This window comes from Mirounga leonina, unplaced genomic scaffold, assembly GCF_011800145.1.
Source record: "Mirounga leonina isolate KUSES-001 unplaced genomic scaffold, KU_Mleo_1.0 Mir_178, whole genome shotgun sequence".
NCBI classification, from domain to species: Eukaryota; Metazoa; Chordata; class Mammalia; order Carnivora; family Phocidae; genus Mirounga; species Mirounga leonina.
The window spans coordinates 23493716-23502864 of NW_023270464.1; the positions used below are offsets into that span (position 1 = coordinate 23493716).

General features: G+C 42.0%; 1 protein-coding gene across 1 annotated transcript in view; it reads right to left on the reverse strand.

The window, feature by feature from the left end:
• Nucleotides 1-6128: 6128 nt before the first annotated feature.
• Nucleotides 6129-9149, reverse strand: part of RCCD1 (RCC1 domain containing 1) — a 16566-nt gene continuing 13545 nt past the window's right edge. Inside the window, exon 9 of the mRNA XM_035024171.1 lies at nt 6129-6899. The gene's annotated coding sequence lies outside the window, so the exon portion shown is untranslated. The remainder of the gene's footprint in view (nt 6900-9149) is intronic.

Consider the following 9149-nt stretch of genomic DNA (forward strand, 5'->3'; position numbering starts at 1 on the left):
AGAGATTACTAAAAATAAACTTTAAAAGAAAAATTACCACATTTGGCACATTCCTTCATGGCTTAGCCATGAGACAACTCGGTCTCAGCCTCTACTTCTTGCTTATGTGGAGCCTAAAGACTAGCCTGAGTGAAACCTGATGTTTTCTCATGCTTTTCTGAACGTCTGTCTACACCAGCCCTAGGTGTGGGCTGTGCTTTCTCAGTTCCTCAGTACACGGTGGGAGCTTTAAAAGGCCTTTCCCTACGTATCTCCTTTCCCAACTTCTTTCTTCCCAGGCTTTTCTGTATGTCTGTTGCCTGTCCCAACTATCGTCCCTTCTCCAAGCTGCTGCAGCCAATTCTTGTGCCAATAAATATTTTTGGCAAAAGCCACCCAGCCTTGGGAACATGGAGTCTGACAAAACAAAGGCCAGCTCTTACGTTGGTCTTTCCGGGAAATGCCAGAGAGGTCGAAATCAAGTCACAATTCTTTGAGAAGGACTGTATTCCTCCCTCTGGTGCCACAAACATGCACCAGAAATGTGAGCTCTTGTCCTCGTTACTCCCCTCCCCCCACCCCCCCACCATCCCCCCACCACCGGGTGTGGTCGGCAGGAGATTTAAAAAGATCACAGCGCACTTCCAGCAAAGCAACTTCTTCCCCTGGTCAGGGCAAGTTTTTGACTGGATTTCAAGAGTTCTGCAAAAGTTGACTGACAGTTTCTGCCAGTTCATTAGCTGCTTTTATAGAAAGAGCCCTGGAGTTCCCTACACCATTTTCAGTGACATCCCAGTTCTCAATGTTTATACACCTAAAACAGCTTCAAAATACACAAAGCAAAAACCAATAGAACTGAAAGGAAAAAATGGACAAATATACCAGATAAAAAAGTCAAGGTTCTAGAAGAAACTAATCCCACCAATAACCAGCTGGACCTAATTGCAGAACGCCATCCAGCAACAGCAGAAAACATGTTCTTTTGTAAAGTGCATATGGAATAGTCACCAAAATAGACCATATTCTGGGTCATAAGCCTTAACAAATTTTTTAAAGATTTATTTTAGAGAGCCCATGCACACAGAGGGGCAGAGGGAGAGAATCCTCAAGCAGACTCCCCGCTGAGCAATGGAGACCAACTCGGGGCTCGATCTCACAACCCATGAGGTCACGACCTGAGCCAAAAGTAAGAGTTGGATGGACACTTGACTGACTGAGCCACCCAGGTGCCCCAAATTTTTTATAAATTTAACTGATCAAAATGTTCTCTGACCATAACGGAATTAAACCATAACAACAACAAACCCTCTCAGAAAATGCCCAAATACAATCTTTAAAAAAAGTTTCAAATGAAATTCAAATACTTTCAACTGAACAAAAATTAAAATACGAAATATCAAAGTTTGAGATGTAGTTAAATCAATAGAGGAAATTTTTACAGTATCAAATGCTTATATTAGAAGAACAGTCTCAATAATTTAAGCTTCTACATTAAACAACCCAAAGTAACCTCACAAGAAGAAAGGAAGTAAACTTAAGAGCAAGAAGCAACGAAGTTGAAAAGACCAAAGCAATACAGAGGAAATAAAAATCTGGTTCAAAAAAAAAAGGTAAACTTTTAGTGATGAGAAAAACATACTAGGAATCAAAGTAAGGCTATCACTACAGATTCTACAAACTTGAAAGGGATCATGAATGAATATTATAAACCATGCACAGAAATCTGACAACTCAAGTGGACAAATTCCCTGACATAAATTATCAAACTCCGAAATAATAATCCGAATAGTCCTACAGCAATCAAAGAAATTTAACCCATTATTGCAAACCTTCTGAAAATGAAAACTCCAGGCCCAGATAGTATTACCAGTAGATTCTAAATAACACTAATTCTATATAATTTCTTCCAGAAAACAGTAGACAGACCACTTTTCACTCATTTTATGAGCATGACCCTGGTATCAAAACCACAGAAACACGAAACAAGAAAACTACAGACTAATATCCCTCGTGAACAGACACAAAAATCCTTAATTATAGCAAACTGAATCCAATAACCTAAAAGAATACACATCATCACAAAGTAGGGTTTACCCTGACAAGGCTGGCTCTAGATTGCTGGTGGAAATATAAGATGGGGCAGTTACTTTGGAAAAGTCTGGTGTTTCCTTAAAAAGTTAACTTACCATGGGACCCAGCAATTTCACTCCTAGGTATTTTTTTTTTAAGATTTTATTTATGGGGCGCCTGGGTGGCTCAGTTGGTTAAGCGTCTGCCTTCAGCTCAGTCATGATCCCGGCGTCCAGGGATCGAGCCCCACATCGGGCTCCCTGCTCGGCAAGGGATTTTATTTGAGAGCGAGCGAGCATGAGCAGGAGGAGGGGCAGAGGGAGAGGGACAAGCAGACTCCCTGCTGAACGGGGAGCCAGATGCGGGTCTCGAACCCAGGACCCCAAGATCAGAACTCGAGCCAAAGTCAGACATTTAACCAACTGAGCCACCCAGGCGGCCCTCACTCCTAGGTATTAGTACCCAATTGAAACATGTTCACACAAAAATATATTTACGAATGTTTACAACATTATTCATAATAGCAAAAAAGTAGAAATCATTCAACTGTTCATAAAGTATATCCACACAGTATTATGCAACCATAAAAAGGAATACATGCTACAACATGGATGAACCTTGAAAATTCTGTGCTAAGTCAAAGAACCCTGACATAAAAAGCCATATGTTGTATGATTCCATTTATTTTTTATTTATTTATTTATTTTATTTGAGAGAGAATGAGAGAGAGCACATGAGAGGGGGCTGGGTCAGAGTGAGAAGCAGACTCCCCACCGAGCAGGGAGCCCGATGCGGGACTCGATCCAGGGACTCCAGGATCATGACCTGAGCCGAAGGCAGTCGCTTAACCAACTGAGCCACCCAGGCGCCCCTATGATTCCATTTATGTGAAACATCTAGAATAGGCAAATCATAGAAATAGAAAGTGAAAGTAGTGGTTGTCAGGGGCTAGAGGTAAATGGGCAGTGGCTACTAATCGGTAAGGGGTTGCTTTGGAGGGTTAGGAAAATGTTCTGAAACTAGATTGTGGTTATGGTTGTTGCACACTGTGAATATACCAAAAACCACTGAAGTTGTGTAGCTTAAAAGGGTGAACTCTGCGGTATGTAAACAATATAATTTTTAAATTAAATCACTGTAATCTACCACATTAACAAACCAAAGAAGAAAATCCACATGATCGTATCAATTGATGGAAGAAAGCATTTAACAAAATTCATGATAAAAACTTCCAGAAAATTAGGAAAAAAAGGAATGTTCCTTAACCTGATAAATGGCATCTACCAAAGTCAACTCATAGGTAACATATAACGACTAAAGACTGCATGCTTTCCCCGTAAGATCACAAGGGAAAGAGGTCTACTCTCACTACTACTATTGAATATTATACTGGAGGGCGCCCGGGTGGCTCAGGCGGTTAAGCGTTTGCCTTCAGCTCAGGTCATGATCCTGGGGTCCTGGGACTGAGTCACATGTCAGGCTCCCTGCTCAGCCGGGAGCCTGCTTCTCCCTCTGCCTGCCACTCCCCCTGCTTGTGCTCTCTCACTCTCTCAAATAAATAAAATCTTAAAAAAATACCCCAAAAAGTATTATACTGGAATTCCTAACCAGTGCAATAAGGCAAGAAGAAAGAAATGACATATAGGGGCACCTAGGTGGCTCAGTTGTTAAGCGTCTGCCTTCGACTCAGGTCATGGTCCCAGGGTCCTGGGATCGAGCCCCGCATCGGGCTCCCTGCTCAGCGGTGAGCCTGCTTCTCTCTCTCCCACTCCCCCTGCTTGTGTTCCTTCTCTCGCTGTCTCTCTGTCAAATAAATAAATAAAATCTTTAAATAAATAAATGCTCCTTCCTTAAAAAAAAAAAATGACAGATTGGAAAGAAGAAATTAAACTGTCTTTATTCACAGACATGATTGTGTGGATTCCAAGGAACCTACAAAAAGCTCCAATTAGTAGCTTAGCAAGGCCATAGAACACAAGGCTAACCTACAAAATCAACCTCATTTCTACATACTAGCAATCAATAATCAAAAACTAAAATTTGCAAAACAGCATTTAAAATAACTCCAAAACAATGAACTACATACATCTAGGTATAAATCAAACATAACACATATCAGGATCTGTCTGCTGAAAACTGTAGAATACTGACGGAAGAGATAAAGCCTAAACATATATACTATGCTCTTGGATTGGAAGACTCAACATAGTGAAATATCTGTTTTCCCCCAAATGATCTATAGATCTAATGTAGTTCCATTCAAAGTCCCAGCAGAATATTTTTGGTAGATACAGATACATTAACATACATTATATGGAAACACAAACTAGAATAGCCTAAGAATTTTTTAAAAGAACCAACTTAGAGGACTCACCCTATCTAATTTGAGGCTAGTTGTATAGCTATTGCAATCAAGACAAGGTGGCATTTATTGGTGAAAGGACAGAAACGGGTCAGTGAACAGAACAGTGAGTCTATAAAGACCCACACAAATGTAGTCAAATGGTTCCTGAAGAAGGTGCAAAGGCAAGACAGGATAGTATTTTCAACAGATGGTGTTGAATAATTAGATATTCACATGCCAAACAAAGCTCTACCTATGCCTCACTCCTTATAAGGCAAAACTTAGATCAAAGATCTAAACATTAAAATCTAAACCAATGTTTCTTTTAGAACAGAAAACACTCATGGTGTTTGGTTAGGCAGAATTCTTAGTTAGGACGTCAAAAACATCCATAAAAGAAAAAAAATGGCGAGTTGGACTTGAGTCATTTTTAAGACTTGCTTTGCACGAGATACTGCCAAGAGACTGAAGAGACAAATCACCAACTAGGAGAAAATATTTGCAAGTCATGTATCTGATGAAAGACACGTATCCAGAATATATTTTATTTTATTTTTTTAAAGATTTTATTTATTTATTTGACAGAGAAAGACACAGCGAGAGAGGGAACACAAGCAGGGGGAGTGGGAGAGGGAGAAGCAGGCTTCCCGCCGAGCAGGGAGCCCAATGTGGGGCTTGATCCCAGGACCCTGGGATCATGACCTGAGCCGAAGGCAGACGCCCAATGACTGAGCCACCCAGGCGCCCCCAGAATATATTTTAAAAACTCCCAAAACATAAAAGGAAACAACTGGACTACAGGAGGGGAGGGGTGCAAGCCCTATCAAAACAAAATATCCTACAGAGCTTCTATGATGCAATGTGGTACGGGCCAGATCAGAACAGAAAGTCTAGAAATAGACTCAAATACATACAGAACCTAGGTACAAGATAATGGTGGCATATGGGTGTGGACATAATGGCTAGCTGCTTGAAAAAAGATCAAAATGAGGCAGATGGTAGAATGACGGAAGCTGGGGGTGGGTGTGCGGGGGTTAAGGACTTAGTGTTTAATGGGTATAGAATTTCAGTAGAGAATTTTTAAAAAGTCCTGGAGGTGGATGGTGCTGGTTGCACAACAATGGGAATGTACCTAATACCACTGAACTATACACTTAAAAATGGCTAAATGGTAACTTTTATGTTAAGTATATTTTACCACAAGAAAAAAAAGGGGCGCCTGGGTGGCTCAGTCATTAAGCATCTGCCTTCAGCTCAGGTCGTGATCCCAGGGTCCTGGGATCCACCCCTGCATCGGGCTCCCTGCTCAGTGGGGAGCCTGCCTCTCTCTCGGCCTCTGTTGCTCCCCCTGCTTGTGCTTGCTCACTCCCTCTCTCTCTCTGTGTCAAATAAATAAATAAAATCTTAAAAAAAAAAAAAAAGGTATCTTAAAGACACCACAGTCAGGAATAATTTCTAAGTCAAATATGTGTACATACACCAATTAACCATAAAGGGAAATGCTGATAAAGTTGATATTAAGCACTTTTATTGATCAAAAGTTGTTGTTTGTTATCTGTAAAACACTCTGAGCATTACTTGGCACACAGTAACATTTAACACAAACTGGTTAACACCAAAAGATACCACACAGACTGAAAAACCAACATGGCAGAAAACATTCTCAACATGTAACCATTAAGGGACTTGCACCTAACATAAATGAAGAAAACAAATCACTAAGAAAAATACAGAAAAATTTAAAAGGGCAGAAAACGGAAACAGGCATTTAAAACAGAAAAACTCCAAATGGCCAATAAATAAATGAAAGGCTGCCCAACCTCCCTAGTACTGGGGGAAACACAAACGGAAACCGCCGCATGTCCGCCTGGTGTTTGAGCCGCTACGAACCCCACGCTGCTGGTGGGGCTACACAGTGTTCTGGTAAAGATACCTCGGCCGCCAGTTCTACTCTGAATATTCTGCAGATGAACCTGGACACATGTGCACGAGGCTGGTGACCAACAATCAGAAACAAAAATGACCATCGGAGAGGATTCTGGGAAAAGGCAGAGTAGGAAGTACCCGTCTCCGCACCTAGACGACGATGGCGCTGGCAGAATCGGTTTGGTGTAACTGTTCTGGAACCCGAGATTGCTGAAGGCTTGCCACTTGCAGGGGGAGGCGTGGATGGTAAAAACTGTGATGAACTTTGGGCAGTTTCAGCTCCGCACAGTGGCGGCCACCCCCCGCCGCCCCGCCACCTGGCAGCAGCTGTCCAAATATTCCCCAAGCAGCCGCCACACAGTTCTAAGAGTCAGGGTGGGCAAAAGGAACCTGTCCTCCAAAAGCAGGGCTCTGTGTTCTGGGTGCTGCTTCTGATCACGGGGGTGCGGAAAGGCAGGCGGCCAGGGTTGCGGTACCTCCGCGCATCGTTGCAGGTCTGTCCCCACTCTGGTTCAAGCGACTTCCAGGAGATTTGAAGGGCCGGTGCCTTTTGGTTCCCCCTTCATTTTTCACTTTTCACCTTTTAGAAGGAACCACACATTAAAGACCGGCACATTGGGGGCATCTGGGTGATGCAGTCAGTTGAATGTCCGACTCTGATTTCTGCTCAGGTCGTGATTTCAGGGTTGTGAGACCAAGCCCTGCAATGGGCTCCACATTCAGCAGGGAGTCAGCTTGAGATTTTCTCTCCCTCTCTCTCTCTCTCTCTCTGCCCCTCCCCTCAATGCTGCACACACATGCTCCCTAATAATAAATAAATCTAAAAAAAAAAAAAAAAAAAAAAGACTAGCGCATTCCAAAACTTCTGCATATGTGGGGAAAATTAGAAAGGGATTGTGTATGCCCAAGGAAAGGCTTAGAAAAGACATAAGAAGACAAAGTTTACACCTCAGGCTGACTCTTGGTACAGAGACAGCTTACAATAAGAAAAAAAATAACAAAAAACAGCAATCCTTGGAAAGAGGGGAGAATCCAATTTCCAGAGTTACCACATTACTGGATTCAAATGTCCCCTGTTCAACAAATGTCAAAAGGTTTACAGAGAAACAGGAAAGTATGCCAATTCAAAGAAAAAAATAAAGGATCTGTCCCTGAAAAGCTTAATGGCAGACATGTTTGACAAAGGCTTTCAAACAATGGTCTTAAACATGCTTAAAGAGCTAAAGGAAGATGTGGAGAAAGTCAAGAAAGCGTGTGAACAAGACGGAAATATCATTAAGGAGATGGAAAACCTAAAAAGACATTCTGGAGCTGCGAAGTATAGTTCTCAAATTAAAACCTCACCAGAGGGAGTCAAAGGCAGAGTTGAGCAGGCAGAGGAAAGAATCAGATACTGAAGACAGGACAATGGGGATGATTGAGACTGACGAGCAGAAAGAAAAAAGGACTGAGCAAAAGCGAACAGAGCCTAACAGACCTCTAGGACATCAACTCAAGGCCAACACCTACATCATGGGAGTCCCGGAAAGAGGAGAGAGAAAGGGGCAAAGAGAGCATTTGAAGAAATAATGGCTGAAGACTTCCCGAATTTGAAGAAAGACATGACTATAAACATCCGAGAAGCTCAATGAACTCCCAAGTAAGATGAACTCAGACCCATATTAAGACACATCACAAACTTTCAAAAGACAAAGAGCAAAACTTAAAAGCAGCAAGAGAGAAGCGAATCATCACATACAAAGCATCCTCAACAAGATCAAGTAACGTGAAGCCATAGGGAGAAATGAAGACCTCAACAAAGGTAAATACATTGGCAATTATAAAATCTCTTATTGTACAACTGGCTTGTAACTGTACTTTTTGTTGTCCATGTGACTTAAACTAATTCATTCAAAGAAAAACAATTATTAATGTAAAAGGTAGTTTCACTGTACCTTTGGTTTGTTAACTCCAAATCTTATTTTCTACATGATTTGGGAGACTAATGCATTTAAAAGAATTATTAGTTCATGTTCTGTAATTTTAGGACATCAACAACAAAGGGGTGGGGGCAGAGCTATATAGAGGAGCAGAGTTTTTCCAGGTTACTAAAGATAAGTTGCTATAAATTCAAATTAGAATGTTACAATTTTGATATTAAATGTAATCCCTGCAGCAGCCACAAAAGAAATAGCTAGGAGGTTGCACAAAAGGACACGAAGAGATTTAAACATTTCACTGCAAAAAAAAAAAATCACCCTAAACACAAAAGAAGAAATGCAGGAAATAAGGGACCAAAAAGTGACAGTATGTAGAGAAAACAAATAGCATGATGACAGAAGTCAGTCCCTCCTCATCAGTAATTAGTTTAAATGGAAATGGGTTTAATTCTCCAATCAAAAGACAGCGATTGGGGGGCGTCTGGGGGACTCAGCTGGTTAAGCGTGTGCCTTGGCTCGGGTCATGATCTCAGGGTCCTGGAATCGAATCCCACTTTGGCCTCCCTGCTCAGCAGGGAGCCTGCTTCTCCCTCTGTCCCTCCCCCCTGCTCGGGCTTTCTTTCTCTCTCAAATAAATAAAAATTTTTTTTTAATTTTATTTATTTGACAGAGAGAGACACAGCAAGAGAGGGAACACAAGCAGGGGGAGTGGGAGAGGGAAAAGCAGGCTTCCCGCTGAGCAGGGAGCCCGATGTGGGGCTCGATCCCAGGACCTGAGATCATGACCTGAGCTGAAGGCAGACACTTAACGACTGAGCCACCCAGGCGCCCCAATAAATAAAATATTTTTTTAAAAAGACAGCAATTGGGCGCCTGGGTGGCTCAGTTGGCTAAGCGACTGCCTTCGGCTC